The sequence below is a fragment of the Heterocephalus glaber genome, unplaced genomic scaffold (assembly GCF_053883595.1).
Source record: "Heterocephalus glaber isolate CG9 unplaced genomic scaffold, H.glaber_assembly_v1.0 deba00001553, whole genome shotgun sequence".
Lineage (NCBI taxonomy): Eukaryota > Metazoa > Chordata > Mammalia > Rodentia > Bathyergidae > Heterocephalus > Heterocephalus glaber.
Window position 1 is genome coordinate 30,889,350 of NW_028258344.1, and position 15,523 is coordinate 30,904,872.

The window sequence follows — 15,523 nt, forward strand, 5'->3', positions numbered from 1 at the left end:
GTTCTCTCCCCTGGTGATGAGGAAGGTGAAATGGCTCTCACAAATTCTGTCTGCACCTGGTCATTGAGGGCACAGACCCGAGGTCTAGCTCAGCTAACCATTGGTGTCTGGATTCCTCCCCCAAACTTTTGGGTCTTTGGTACTTGGCCAGACCATTCATGTTCTCTGGGGACTGAAAAGATCTATGATGACTTTTTCATTTTGGGTAGTTTATTTTTTCTCACTAAAATTACCTATGCAAACTTTTATAGATTATTTTATACTTTCATTTCAATCACTATTTTGTTGTTTTTTTTTCAGAGTGTTGTGTGCATTTCTAACAGCTCCATTGAATTCTTGATTTCTAATTCTATTACATCTTCTTTCCACTCTGCTAGTTGCCTTATTATGGCTGGAACATGGAAGAACATGTTCTTATGCATTGAATTTTTAATTTCTACAGTTATACCTTTCACACCATTAAATTCTCTATCTTTTAAAAAATCTCATTCTTGCTCTTTGTTTATTATAAATATATGTCTTGTATATTTTAATGATCATTATATAGTGTAGATAGTTAACTATTGTTTTTACTTTTTCTGCTTCATATTTCTCACATAGAATAGTTTTTTCTAAAAAAATTTAAAAATTGTATTTTTAACTTGAATTCAGTAATAGAAAGAATAGTTTGTGATTGGCATAAGCTACCCAATGCATTAACTCAACCTGAGTTTTCCAAATTATGTTATAGTATTTATTAATTCAAAATTATGATTATAATTAAAAGCTTTAAAATTGTGTTTTAGGAGTTAATTGTGTCAAATGCAGAAGTGATACAATTAAAAAGTATACAGTTTGCTTTAGTACTATATCTTTCCTCTTTCTTTCCATTTTCAAGTTTTTCCAAACATTTGCCTAATGATCTTATTTTTACATTAATGGGATATAATTGGACTTTTATCTATAAAAATAAATGCAATGTGATAAAAGAACATGTGGAATGTTTAAATTATTTTTTGAATACTGAGGATTGAACATAGGTCATTTGCATTGAACTATACCACAAATGACTTAACTTACTTTCTTTCTTTCTTTCTTTCTTTCTTTCTTTCTTTCTTTCTTTCTTTCTTCCTGTTTTTCTTTTGCTTTTAAGACAGGGTCTCATTAAGTCACTAAGTGGCCCAGGCTGGACTCAAATCTGAAATCTCCTGCCTCAGTCTCTAGAGTGCTGGGATTACAGGCATGCACCATCACACTCAGCTTAAATTTAAAATATTTATTACATTAAAAGACACATGGCCATTAATTGCCTACAAAAAACTCTCCCTTGCTTCAAATATGCTTATTTTTCATTCTTGTCCCTTTCTGAAGCAGTTCTGGACATCCTTTTTGTGTTTTTATGAGATAATGATAAAAAATATAGTAAATGCTGCTGTCCAAAGTTATACAAGAGAAAGGCAGCTCATAAAATTATTATGCTGGATTCTCACCCACTTCATTCACCAGGTTTGGTACTGTAAGTACATCTGGATCTTTCCCAAAGTAAAAATAACTGCAGAACATAAATATTTTGAATAGATTCTGGACATCAATGCATCCACAACACCCAACTAACAACATGAAAGAGGACTTCTAGAATTGCTTCAGAAATTGGCAAGAATGATGGGATAAGTATGTTTGAAATGAAGGAGATCATTCTGAGGATGATTAATGGCAATGTGTCTTTTACTATAACTAATTTATAAACTTTACACATGTACTGTACCTTTCAACCACAACTTATTGTGCCTAGAAAATTAAATATGCATCTATATACCTTATGTTTTGAACATATATTATCAGAATTGATGGAAGTAAATATTTTTAACTCTATTTTTAAAATTGTAAACCCCAGTTTGAGAAAAACAGTAAACTTAATCAAACTCTGAGGAGCTTGTAGGATGAAAATCAATGTTATCTAACTCCAAATTTCAAAGTAAGATAACTTGATAATTTGGTCCTGGAAAATTATCTGTTAACTACCAAGATTATGTCAGGTATCAGTGAGTTAAATATTTTAATACTTGATATCATTAGTGATTAATTGAATTAAATAAAGCATATAAATAATAATCATAAATTATCCTTAATTTAGAAAATACCATATCCTTACTATGTTCAAGGCATGATGCAAGATAATATAAACTGTATAATACAGACATAAATGTTGTCAGTCAGCAAGAAATAATTCCTTAACTTTAGTCTAGACAACTATAGATAATTCTTCATTCTTTAAACAACATCTGATAGAGTCCTATACTAAATTTCAAATGGGTTAGAATGGTGTCATTTGACTTGAAATATTGATATAGTGAGTAAACTAATAGTGAATCTTTTTCACAACAAAAATATCTATATTTAAAATTAAATTGGTAGTATAAAGTGTGCTGTTTGAATGCATAGAAATAGAAAAGATAGACTAGCTCTGTGAAGTTGTGTAAGGACCTTTGAATTAATATTTTATCATCTTCAATAAATAATTATTTACCTAATTCTAATTTACCCTTTTCTACAAAGCTTAGCTTTCTTTATTAAACCTTTAAGGTTAAAATCTGAAACTTTATTTTTAAAATTTTAAGTTTTCCATGTTCCAAACACCATGGAAAAATAAATGCTGTATAGCTATTCCACATTTCGCATGTACCAAATATCCAAATGTATATATTACTTATGAATTCACACTTCATATCTCTTACTCCATTTATGACATAGAAAAACTCTTTGTTTCTGTACCTGCCTTCCCCATTATGTCGACCTTTCAGTTAAGCTTTGCATTCATACAATCTGTAAAAGGCACAGGCATGCAACTGACATTCAGTATTTGTTGAATAAATTATGACTTAATGAATAAAAGAAGTAATAAATGCTTTCCAAATACTATGTACTATAATATTAAAATAAGTTGAATATGTATGTTGTGTGACATTATTGTGTTTATTCCTCTACCTCTTTTATTTCTAAATTCTTCACAGGTTTCTTATATACTTTACATACACACACACAGAAGCAAGTACATAGATAAAACAAAAGCAAGAGTAGACAGAAATAGTAGGCATATTGGATGTAAAATCTATCTCCAAAGTAATTTTTAAAATAAGGAAACATTTTAAACATAAGATTCATTAGTGACTTTCTTCTTAGATATGTTGTACATATGAGTTGTAGAAAACTTGCAGAGATAATCACTATAAAATTTTAGTGTATTTTTTCTTTTTCCTGTTTTAAGGCAATTTATAGAGATCATAAAGAGAAACTAACAATTATTTTTCATATTTTGTATACATTCTTCAATCAGTTTGAAGTGACTATATTAAACTAATATTCTTACACCAGGAAATTCTATTCCATGAGAGAAAAAAATTAGTATAATGATTCTTTTTAAAAAATTATCATGAATTAATGCTAACGTCAACTTTGTCTTACAAATCTATTATTAATAATGTTACCAACAATAGCTTTGTGTGTAGCTCATAACATACTAGTGAAACTGGCAAAAAAGGCTTTTATATTGCATGCTTCCCCACCAACCTTTCAGTATAGCGATGCCCTGACAGTGATGTAGTGATATCTATTGTCAAAATCCCATCAAATATTGATGACAGCATGTAGTAATAAACAGAAAAATGTTTCAAAACTTTTCAACAGCTGCTTTGGTACAAAGCAGTCAATCAATAAAATAGATTGAGCCAAGTCTTTATAAATAGCATTTATGATGAGCTAATAATGACATGGTGCAAGTTGGCATGAACCTATGAACCTTGATTGAAGTAATAATTTGTGTGGCCATTAGAACTAGGACAACATGAGTAAAGTTAATTTATAAAGTCCTTCTTCAATCTACAAAAATAGAATTTTGCTACAATACAGAAAATTAAAAGAATATCACTGTGAAAGTAGATTTTATAAGCTATCAAATAGTTGGTCACATTATGAGCAAAATTCAATCTTGTGAGTAAAAATCACACACTACTGTAATTCCATTAAAATTCCCAGGACTAGTGGGATGAGATTTGGAGAACAGAAGAAGACTCCAGTCAAGAGCAGAATGGAGATCTACAATGGGCATGCAGTCTTATTATAACAACAAAAGTCAATAGCACTACTGAGTGAATCATATAAACAAAATTTAAGAGCAGTATTACAAAACATGTTGGGGGTAAGTATTTGAAAGTCTCATTATTGAAGGATAAGTTCTTATTGTCATGGTTTAGATATAAAATATCCCTTAAAGCTTTATGTGTTGAAAAATGGAGATTTTGGAAGGTGAATGAATCATGAAGTCATTATACTCAGTAGATTAATCCATTGATGAGTGTAAAGCTGAATGTACTTTTACAAGCTGGGGTCTGGTTGGAAGAAGTGAGTGGCGGCTGAGAGTGGAGCCTGGAAAGGTATATTCTTGTCTCTGTCTCCTCCCTTCTATCTCTGATTCCTTGCTGCCATGGGTAAACAGATTTCCTTCACCATGCTCTTTCACTATGCCCTTACTGCCTGGAACCAAAACAAACATGCATGGACTGAACCCTCTGAAATCATGAGCCAAAAATAAAAATAAAGACACTGATGTTATTTTATTGTTGAGATTTTAATTATGATTTTCTCAGTGTAGCCAATATGATAATCATAAGACTATAGTGTCTGGCCTCAGTCTTTTTTCTTTTACTTTATCATTTTCCATTCACAATTAGTGAAAATGGTATTCCCGTATTCAACTCTGGTGCAGGCAGAAAAAAAAAAAAAAACAACAGAAAATGTGGAAGGGTCTATCATGGCTAGTGTCTAGATGTCCCCCCAAGGCCTCAAGCAATCACAGGAGAGGCTTTGCAAAAGTGACAGTATCTAGGGTGAATGATGCTGAGAATAAGTGTATGATTGGATATTTGTCTCAGCAATGAGAAAAGTAACTAAGGGTCTTTCTTCTTTTTTGCATCTATGGAACAATATGAATATTTACAAATCCACATCATAAATTTTTACCCTATTTTACTACTACAATTTTTATGGATTTCAGAAAATACTTAACAAAATTTAAACTAATTAACTGGAATAAAGCTCTCTCACAGAAGAGATGTGTGCTTATAACTCCTTTGTGTTTGATGGTCAAATCAACAACATGTTATGGAAAATTCAGCAATAAAGCACCCATGTTTTTCTACTTTATAGTTTTAGCTTCTACAGATTTTACTGATATTGTGCAGCATTTTCCATTTTTTCCCTGAGAAAAGTAGTTCTCTATGACATTAATAAATATTTGTTCTACTGTTTTCCTGCCATTCATTTCCATGGTTAAATAATTTGGGAGAATATTGAACTACACAAAGTTAAGAATATTTCTTCATTGCAAGACTTTTAGAACTGTTAGAATTTCTCAAGCTTCTAGGAATGTCTCAGCAATAATCATTACCCAGAGGAATATAATCAAAAAGTTTATTTTGGACTGGGGCATAAGTGGTCAGGTATAAGACAATATTTAGTGGACAATAGTATCATGGAATTTTATTATAGAAAACACTCATTTGATAATGAAAGAATGTAATAGGAGATTTATGTTAAAGTTAATTATATTTCTGCTTGTATTTAGCAAAACTTAAAAGTATATAATCTTTATTATTTTATAATTTAAAAACTTATAAACAGTTCCCATTTTTATTAATGGTGGAAAAATACCTTACAATACTTTTGATATTCAGTACATCAAATAAACTATCTTTTTCTTTAAAATTGTGAAAGTCTTTGCCTGAAAATAAAATATCAAACAAATTTCTTTTATTAGTAGGGTTTAACATTATTGGGGCCAAATAACCAACACTCAGAATTTAAAGAAGGAAATATCTTATTTATCTCATGATTTCAGAGAACTGAGTACATGGCTGGCTGGATAAGAGGTAGAAACATCATAGCACAAAGGCATTTTAGGGAAAAGTTGCTCACTTCATGGCTGCTAGGAACCAGAACAGTGGATCAGCATCACAGTGGAGACAGGCACCACACATAGCTCTCATGGTCATGCTTCCAGATCCTCCCAGACAGATACAAAGTATGTTTTACTAGTCACCTAGATGGGGCCTATGCCAAACAAATTGACAATCCACCTTAATTGTTATCTATATAAAATCATGTAGGTATGTATACATATATATAGGTGTGTGTGTATGTACACAAAGAATGATTGATATATATAATGAATATTTAAAGGAAAAACTTATTACAATGAAATACATATTTCTAAGAATGAAGAGATAAGTGTGTTTGAAACGTAAGGGGATATTTTCAATATTTTAGGGGGGATTAATGGCAGCAATATATATATCCATCCATGCAGCAGAATTTAAATAGAGTAGCTACATAATGGGTTCTACCTATTAAATAAAATGTATGATTACAATTATAAGCATATGTGTCAAAGGCACTTACTCTACGTGATAATAAAAGAAAGTCAAAGTGAGTGTGCCATAAATGTATTTCCTATAAAAAGAAGAAGCTCAAGAACAGGAAATATTTGCACTAATAATTACTCTAATTTTACCTTTCACACTAATCAAATTTGTGGCATTACAAATGTCCATATATGTACAGGGTTTATTTTTATTTGTTTTCTTATTTTGTTTGTTTTTATAAGGTAAAACTGGTAATATAAAGAATACAAGAAAATTGTTATGTAGACAATGGCTGACTAGAGGTAAACAGCACATACAGGCTTCTTCACGTGATTGAATCAAATTAGCATGTGTGGGGATATATGATGTTATGAGGGTCATAGCAAAATGCTGAGTGCAATTTGAGAGTCAGTGATTAGATAACACCTGGAAATATGGATTTTAGATAAATAAGTGAAATGTCAGAAATAGCACTAATAGTGGATGCAATATGGCACCATAGGGGAGTAGAATCTCTTCTTTTAGGCTAAAGAGAATACAAATGTAATCTAAGAAGGTTGACTCTACTACCAGGCAAATATGAAGTCTGAAGAAAGGAAGAACTGAGTTTGCATAGTGTGATACTATGAGAAAAATTCCAGGCATTTTTCAAGCAGAAGAAAGAATATCAGGGCCTTTAGACAAGGTCAATTAACTAGAACATTGAGATCATATTACGGAAGAAAAATTAAGATTCTATGAATAGAGTATGATGGAACACATCAAAGACATTAAAAGGCCAAATTTTAGACTCACAAGCCTCAAAGTAGGGGTAGAGAAATAGGCTACTGGTACAGAAAAACTATTCAGTGAAATAATAGAATAAAATTTCCCAAATCTAGGTGAAACAGGCATTCAGGTATTGAAGTCAGTTTGAATCCAAAATCAACACAATCAGAGAAGAAACTTTGCATAACATATTATAGTTATATTGCCAGAAATTCAGAATGAAGTCTATTAAAAACTACAAAAGAGAAATTCACATCAGTTATAGTAGCCAACCCATTAGAATACAATGAATTTCTCAATAGAAATTCTAAAGAATAAGAGGACCCTGAAATGAAATACCTGCCATTCTTCAAAACTGTAGGAGAAATAAAAACTCTCCAAGATAATTGTCAAGAGAATTGAAAAGAATTCATCCAGTCTTATAGAAGATTTTTTTTTTTTTTAGTCCACTTAACCAAAACACTGAAACTTTATTTGAATCAGAATTATGCTTGTCAAGGATCTGGGCAGTACCCTCCCTTTGTAGCACCAATTCCTTCAGAGGGGACAGTTGCTAATCATTAGGGTAAGTGTTCCAGCTATCCCCAGACCGGCTCTAGAGATGTCCTAAGCATGGTCACATCTGCATCAATGTCCAGGCATATTCAGGGGTCAGATCTCTGTTTTAATACCAGTTTGTCCACCACCCCCTTATATTCCACAAGAGTTTTACAGACAGCAGGTAATTCTCCCCTCCCTACATACCCCAGCAAACCCTGGGAAACTCCAGTGCCTTTTCAGTGTTCCTCCTTCTCTGCTCCCTTCTTTTGGAAGGCAGTTAGGATGTTTAAGCTCTTCTGGAGCTCTTCCTTCTTCCCGTCACTCATCTTGTTCTTCTCAATCAGTTTGGTGATTCAAGACATCTCTGTTGCTGGGAAGTCCTCACCTTGATCTAAGACCTTCCCCATGATCTTCAGGTATTGCTCAGCCCACTTCTTTTTGGTTTCTTTCACACTTGATAGGTTGTGCTGCCCCTGCTTCAAGAGGGCCTGGCAGGCCTCCACACTAGAGGCCCTGATGAATTCACCCACCAGGGTATCATAGGCAGGCAGGCAACCAGGCGTACCCAGGTAGACATCCTGCCCATTTAGCCACCGCTGGATGGCTCCAACCTTAACTTCCCCACTGTATGGGACTCGGTTCTCAAAGTCTCCATCCCGAAAGAGATAGAAGACTGGGTAGTTCTCTTTGTCCAGCTTGTATTTCCTCACTCAGCTCCATGTTCAGTTTGTCACCATAATCTGAGATCTCCACCGCTGGCACCAAGAGATCGTCACTGGAAGCTGAGTTTTCAGCCAGTCACTTGAACTCATCCTGCTTTTCACTATAGAGGTATTGGGTGTTGAACTTCACCAAGATGAACTTGCTTTTGAGAATGACCTGAGGGTGCACAGAGCTGAGTGACTGGGGTGTCCAGGGGCTTTGGGGTTAATTCCCCTTCCCAAGGGGCACTTATTTAAAAAATAGAGTGTTAACAAGCCTACAAAGGAGACAAGCTCTCACAACTAAATATTTATTCATTCACCCATGACACATTTAACAACACTGGAAGGGAAGGCCCTGGTTTTATCTACAAGTTTGTGTATTCTAGATTGGGTTGTACATATACTGTATCTTTCATTAGTGTGCACAGGTACCTAATGGGATGCCCAGCACATAGGAGGCACTCATTATAGAAGATTCTTAAAGAAATACTATACATAGAAGAATAAGACTAGACAAAACAAAACAGTATTAGAAAAGCAACAAGCTGTATTATGTACATTTACCAACTCCCAAATATGATTGTAAAAGCCTGTACTGCAAACACATACTAATAGAAATAATCAAATATCAGAACAACAAAATGACAACAATTAGCACATAGTTTCCAATAATAACTCTGAATATAAATGATATTATTCTCCACTTAAAAACATAGAGTGACAAATTGGTTTGAAAGTTGAGATCCAACTACATGTTGCCTGCAGGAAACACACTTCACTTGGAAAGATATATACAGACTGAAAATGAAAAGATGGAAAAATGATACTCCATGCAAATGAAATCCAAAAGGAAGCAAGTTTAACTTAGGCATATCTAACAAAGCTGACTTCAATTTGAAACTAGATAGATGAAACAAAGAAGATAGTTAATAAAGAGAAACAATCCACCAAGAATTAAAAATAAAAATATTTGTGACCTTATATTGCCACACACAATTTTTAAAACTTGTGCCACCACACCCAGCAGAACAAATACAAGTAAACATAAAAAGAAAGATAGACTCTGTACTCTTACAAATATGTCAACCAGACCAAAAAATCAGCAAGACTCATCACACTTAAACTATAATATAGATCAAATAAATGGAATTTGTACATATCTACAGGATATTCCATCAACTGCAAAATATCCATTTTGGGGGGACTTCATGAAACTTTTACCAAAATAGACCATGTTTTAGACCATAAATTAAGTATTAACCAATGTAAAAAATGGTAGTCCTAAGAGGAAGATTTATAGCTACAGTTGCCTATATTAGAAACTCTGAAGGATATCAAATAAATAACATAATCATGGATCATAAGGTCTTAGGAAAACAAGAACCAACAAAACTCCAAATCAGTAGAAAAAAGCAATTTTTAAAAAAATAGACATTGAAATTAATAGAGACCTCCACCACCAATTTAAAAAGATCAATGAAATAAAGAATTAGATCTTTTAAAAGATAAACAAGATTGACAAATCTTTAGAAAAAACTAAAAGTGAGACAACATCCAAATTAATAAAAGTAGACATGAAAGTGGTTATATTACATAACATCCAACTTGTAACAATTAAGCTTATTAGTGAACTTGATTGTTTTGGGAGGTGTCCAGGGGATAAGGTTCAGTTAGAGTGGATCATGTAGGAATGTCTGGCCCCTGGCCCCTTCCTCTCTGATGTTGTTTTTAATATTTGCTTCACATTTACAATGAACTAAGTTTTGCTCTGCCGCACACTTCTGACATGAAATTCCTGCCTTTGAGTCAGCTCTCTGTGTACTGAATCCTCTGAAACCATGAGCAAATTAAATATCTCCTTTAAATTATGGCTGTCAAATATTTTGTCCACCAATAAGAAAGTTGAGTAATACAGAGAAGTAGTACCAGGAATGGGTAACTGTTGTGACTGTACCTGACCCTTTGGTTCAGAAGCCTTTGGAACTGGTTTGCAGTAGGAATGTGGAATGTTTTGAAGATGCAGAATAGATAAATCCTATAATGCTCTTAACAGAGTCTCATGGATGGTTCTGGTCAGAGCTCAGAACACTAGAATGCTGATAGGAATGAGAAGGAAAGGTCAAAATCATGAATTTTCAGATGGCAAGTTTATCAGAAATTGAAGTAGAAGTCATGTATGCTACACTGTGGCAAATAACTTATCTACATTTTCCCCATGTCTGGAGACTTTGTAGAAGGGTGAATTTAAATGTGCTAGATTGTTTAATCTGGCAGAGGAAATTTTAAGGGAGCACAATATTCAAGCTGTGTCCTGAGTACTCTTGGCTACTTTTTGGTCAGATTTACATTAAAAATTGGGAGCAAAAAGTGAAGAGAAAAATTTGAAAAACTTAATTGTGGGGCAGGATGGAATCACATGTAGTAGAGGTCAGAGCAGATTTGGTTTATAAAAAGATTAGCACCACTAAAAAGAAACCAAGTAGTTTATATAAGGACAGGAATAAAGATGCATTGAGAGAATCTCAGGAATCAGCAAGACTCTTCATATTGAAGACTCAAAGTTGCAATAATGTCAATCTTTCAGTTGAAAAGGAAGCATCTGAGCCCTTCACTCAAGAAAAGCCACCTTGGAATTGCTTTCTCAGGATTCATTTCACTGTGGTTAGTCATTCAAGCCCTCAAAGGCCACAGAAACCATTCTCCAAGAGGACCCAGCTGCTGCTAATGATTACAGCAGACAGTAGTTTCATCCAAATGATATTGGTTTTATTGGCATGCAGAATGAAAGTGTTATGGGCTCATAGAAACTTCCACCTAGGTTTTAAAGGAAATCCTTGAAGACCAGGGAATGTGCTGCTCCTGAGCATTAAGTGTATATACATGTGGTAATGAAGGTGAAGGTACAGGGGAGACTCCAGACAGGTGGGCTTTTTGAGATAAGGTGATGTTGGAAAGTGAAGCCTTAGTCATATTCTTTTCTATCCCCCTGTGCTACTTTCCCTTTTTGGAAAGAAAATGTGGTACCCTGTGCAATATTCAGAACATATAACTTGCTTTTTGAATTCTCCAGGGTGTCATAGCTACATTTGTCTTCAGCCTTGGAGACTTTGGTCTTTGACTATATGTGGCGCTGTTTACACATTGTAGGAGAGATAATTGCATTTTCAGTAGTGTGCAGGAAATCTCCAAAGTGTTCATCAGGATTATTTATCTTTAACTGTGGAGATTAAGTATGGTTTATGGAGATATGTTTGAGTGTGAAGTGAAAAGTGTGGATTATGTTAGATAAGGTAGTCAACTGAAGTAGGTTGGTAGCCTCCCTGGGGATGACTAGCAAACTTCAATTCCTCACATCACATGATGTTTCAAAAATCCTGCCTATATGTGTTTGAGGCTTTGGGATGACATCTAGATATAAACTATTACAAATAGTATATCTGATTTCTGGGCCATTCCTGTATGGCACTCTTCCTTGCTCTGCTTTCCAGCTACTGTGAACTAACCAGCTGCCACCATGTTTATGCTTTGGAGCCAGCTGGCCAGGAACTGAATTCTTTGAATCATGAGCCAAATAAAGTTTGTAGGTGTTAGATACTTTGTTTAGCAATGAGAAAAGATCATTAGGGAATATTCTGAAAATGTACTCTAATGAATGTTAAATTCTAGAGGAAATGGATATATTTCTAAACACATATGATATACATTATTGAATTAATGGGATATATAAAACCCAAATAGCAAAATAATAATAAGTTTGAAGCAGTAATAAAAATTCTCCAAACAAAGAAAAGAACAGAACCAGATGATTTACACTTGAATTTTACCAGATTTTTAAATAAGTGCTAACACAAATACTCCTTTAACTTTTCCATAAATCAGAAAGGTCAGGGATGCTTCCAAATTCATTCTATAAAGTCAGTGTTGCCTTAATCCTAAACCAAACAAAGACTTAAAAATAATAGTAAAACTACAGAAAAATAGCCATGATAAGTATAGATGCAAAATTACTCAATAAAATTTTTGCACACTGAATTCAACAACACATTAAAGAGATCATAGTCCACGATCAAGCTTATTTCATACATGGGATGCAAGCATGGTCCTACAAATGAAAAACAAAAAAATATGTCACATGAATAGAATCAAAGATAAAAAATCCCATGGTTGTGTCCATAGATGCAAAATAAAAAAACCTTGAACAAAATTTAACATCTCTTCATTTTGAAAACCCTGAAGTAGAGAAAGACCTTACCTCAATATAATGACTATATACAGCAAATCCACAGTAAAACCCATAGTTTTCAGTGGGAGAAAAACTGAAAGCATTTTCTCTAAAGTCACAATTAAGTGGGTCCATTCTCTGCTCCTACTCAATCAATATATTTCGTGAAATTTTAGCCAGCACAATTGAGACAGGAGATTAGGGTATGTCACACATGCACAGAACAGTTCTCAAAGCCCTGCATGTGGACTTCTCTGAGAACTTTAGCAGGTTTTCCACTGGATGCCCTAGGTCTGACCTCAGCCTGAGCAGTGAATGATACAAAAGGACAGACCACACTGAGTTTTTGCCTCTATGTGCTCTCTTCCGTGGTGGCCAGCCCTCATGGTATAGTATGTACTTCTTTTCTTACTTTTAGGTGGCTCAAAGTCACTCTGCAAAGCCCATTTTTTTCCTACCTTGAATAAAACTTTGCTATCATTTGCACTTGGCTTGATCAATTCTTTGCTCCAGACAGAAAGAACCTATAAACTACCTCCAGAAGTAGACTCTAGCACCCCCAAACTGGATAACAATTAGGCAAATTTAAAAAAATAAATGTGGTATAAATAGGAAAGGAAGCATTCAAATCATCTTTATTTTCAGAAAATATGATCATTTAATTAGAAGATCCTAAAATCTCTCACCAGAAGAGTTTTAGTTCAATAAACAAATTCAGCAAAGTGGCAAAATACAAAATCAACATCAAAACCAATAGCTTTTCTATACACTAATAATAAATTTGCTGAGGAAAAAAATTTAAAAACTCAATCATAATTCTTTCAATCAATCAATCAATCAAACAAACAACTTAAGAATCATTCTAACCAAATAGGTGAAGATTTGTACCCTGAAAATATAAGAAAGAAATTGAAAATACTAGAAGATGAAAAGTCCTCCTATGTTCATAGATTAGTAGATTTAATATTGTTAAAATGACCACATTACTAGACATAATCTACAAATTTAGTGCAATTTTCATTAAATGCCAATGAAATTCTTCAGAGGAGTAGAAAAAACAATCCAGAAATCATATGTAGGTAAAATAGACTAAGCATAGTCAAAACAATTCTGAGAAATGCCTAGAGCTACAACAATAACCAATCTCAGCAAATATTAAAAAGCCATATTAACAAAAACAACATGGTACTGGCATAGAAATGGACACATAAATAAATGAAACCGAATAGAGGACAAAGAAGTAAACCTATACAGCAACAACCATTGGAATCTTGACAACTAGGCCAAAAAGTCTCTTTAACAAATGATACTGGGAAAACTAGATATTCTCAGATAGAAAATTGGGACTGAACCCTATCTCTTACCTTGTACAAAAATAAATTTAAAAAGAATCAAGTCCAGGGATTTAGCTAAGTGGTTCTGCCTCCTGCCTCAAAAGAACAAGGTCCCGAGTTTGATTCCTGGTACAAAAAAAAAAAAAAAAATCAAAGAGTTGGGTATAAAACCTGAAACTTAAAACTGCTAGAAGAAAATACAGGGGAAACATTTGAAACCATAAGACCAGGCAATGACTTCTTGAATAGGACTCCAGTAGCCCAGAAAATAATCAGAGAACTACAAGAATTGACAAATAGTTTTACATCAGATCAAAAAGATTTTGTACAGGAAAGACAATACCAGAATGAAGAGACAGCCTACATAATGCAAGGACATTTTTTGCCACATACTCTTATGACAGAAAATTAATATTCAGCTATATAAAGAAAAATGTAAACACCAAGGCTGTGGAAATAGTTTGGTGATAGAATGCTTACTTATCATGTGTGAGGACCTAAGTTCAATTCCCAGGACCGCCAAAAAACAACCAAAAAGCAATTAAGACCAAAACAAGTAACCCAATTAATAATTTGGAAAATAAAGAAAACAGACACATCTCTAAAGGAGCACAAATGACCAATAAGTATTCAAAAAAATGTTCAAAGTATTTAGCATCAGGAAAATGTAAATCCAAATGATCTTGAGATTTATTCTATCTTTCCACAGGCAGAATGGCTGTCACCAAGAATACATAAATGCATACATATATATGGACATGAATGCATGCTTCTGAGGATGCAGGTAAGAAGGAACTCTTCTACACTATCTGTGGGAAAGTAAATTAGAATAGTCACCAGGGAAATCAGCATTAAGGTTGCTTAAGAAAACTACAAAGAAGCTACCCTTTGATCCAGATGTATCACTTCTTGGTATATTGTCAAAATAATTTAAGTCAGCTTATTGTAGAGATGCCTGGATAACCATATTAATTAAGTCCAATTCACAATAGTCAAGCTATAGAAATAAATCCCTGTCAACTGATAGATAAAAAATTTGTGGTATACAAATATAATGAAGTATTATTTACCCATAGCAAGAATAAAATTGTGTCATTTGCAGAAAAATGGATGAAATTCATGATCATCACATTAATTCAAATGAATCAAATTCAGAAAGACATGTAGTAATCATGCCTAGGGTAATTTTTTTGAAATCACAGTTATATTTTGAGGAGATAGAATGTTCATAATTTCTTAGCAATTCTTAGTTAGAATTCTTTCTTTTTTAATTTTTCTTTTTAAAACCAACCATGTACTGTACTAATTGTGAACTCAGGCCACTTCTTCTTGATAGATATACATGCACTTTAGAATGCCAATTAAATGATCTAAATAAACAAATTAAAGGAATAATTATTTTTAGGATATAATAGTGATGAAAACCAAAAAGCTTAAGAAGAGTTCTATATTAGTTAAAAGGGGAGAGGAGTTAATGTTGAATCCAGTTCAAAAAATCTTCTGACAAAATGATCTTTAAATAATCTACCAGTGTACAATTGATCTCAATCTCTTGACCAG

At 33.4% G+C, this 15,523-nt stretch overlaps 1 pseudogene; it reads right to left on the reverse strand.

Annotated features, from left to right (window-relative positions):
* Positions 1 to 7,875: 7,875 nt before the first annotated feature.
* LOC101712223 (endoplasmic reticulum resident protein 29-like) lies at positions 7,876 to 12,764 on the reverse strand (annotated as a pseudogene).
* Positions 12,765 to 15,523: the final 2,759 nt, after the last annotated feature.